Source organism: Elephantulus edwardii, unplaced genomic scaffold (genome assembly GCF_000299155.1).
Source record: "Elephantulus edwardii isolate Elephantulus edwardi_28Jun2011 unplaced genomic scaffold, EleEdw1.0 scaffold00020, whole genome shotgun sequence".
In the NCBI taxonomy this organism is placed as follows: domain Eukaryota; kingdom Metazoa; phylum Chordata; class Mammalia; order Macroscelidea; family Macroscelididae; genus Elephantulus; species Elephantulus edwardii.
In genome coordinates this window covers 25407543-25408923 of record NW_006399770.1, presented here as the reverse complement: position 1 = coordinate 25408923, position 1381 = coordinate 25407543, and positions in this window count along the sequence as shown.

Genomic DNA, 1381 nt, shown 5'->3' with positions numbered 1-1381 from the left:
TACATCTGTGGAGGGAATAAAAAAACATTTGAAGCAGCTCAAGATCAGTAGTTGAAACCACCTTAAGCACTGAATGCAGAACAGACCATCAACCACTCATGTGTAAATTTAAAGTGATGTTGAAGAAGGTTAAAACAAGTGGGCAAGAACCGAAATATGACCTTGAGCCACCTCGCCTGAACTCTCAGGAATAGGTTTGAGGAAATGGTGGTTACTGGTCCCAAGGAGGCCTGTCATCTCCATCTGATTACATCGGCACTTCTGTTGCATTCCTCGCCTTAACTCTCCTTTCCCCTCATTGGCCTCCTTCCTTGTGATCTCTTATCCTGGTACCTCCCCACATCCTGAAACTCTCATTCTCCCAAGATGCAGCTAAACACACCAATAAAGTTAACATTATTGGTAACTGCAGGACTCATTATGGTTCCTCCTTCAGGAAGACAGTAAAGAAAATTGAAATTAACTGGCATGCCAAGTACACTTTCTCCTTCTGTGGCAAAACTAAACTGAAAGGACAAGCTGTGGGAATCTGGCACTGAGGTTGTGGCATGAAGGTTGCGGTTGGTGGTACCTGGACCTACACTACCACCTCCACAGTGATAGTGAAGTCGGCCACTGGAAGACTGAAGGAACTGAAAGACCAGTAGAAGCTCCCCAACTTGAAGCATCTCTACCTGCAATAAATGGATTAATTTAGGTAAAGAAAAAAAAAAAGAATAGGTTTGAGTCATTGAACAATAACTTATGATCAAAGAACAGATTAGTTGTGGCATAACATCAAAGATATTATGCCTGAAGACAGAAAAAGGTCATTACATAGAAAGAAGAGGGAAAAAAGAACAAACAGGAAGTCAGGAGAGACTCTTAAAACTGTACTTGGGTATCAAGAAGCCAACATAAAGGAAGGAGATGCAGAAGTAAGATGTGAATAGATTTCATAGGACAGGCCAAGAAGACAAAGCAAAATATTATAATTGAATGCGCAAAGAAGTGGAGTCAGAGAATTAAAGAAAAAGGAAGAACTCATTCAGTATTTCTCAAGCTGAGAGAATTGAAAGACAAATTCAAGTCTCAAGATATAATACTAAGAGATGCTGTGGTAAAAATCTTGAATGATCCAGGAAGTACCAAAAGAAGCTTGAAGAGCCACTGCATCAAAAACAATTGGTTGACAAGAAAATATTTTGGGAGCAGTATAAGATTACAAGCTGATGGTAAGGACGGATAAAGTTTAAGCTGCACTGAAGACATTGACAAAAAAATAAAAAGATCCCTGGAATTGATGGAATACCAATTTATACATTTCAACTAACAGATTCAGTCCTGGATGTGCTTACAAATTTATGTCAGGAAATTTGGAAGATAGCTGACTGGAAGAGAT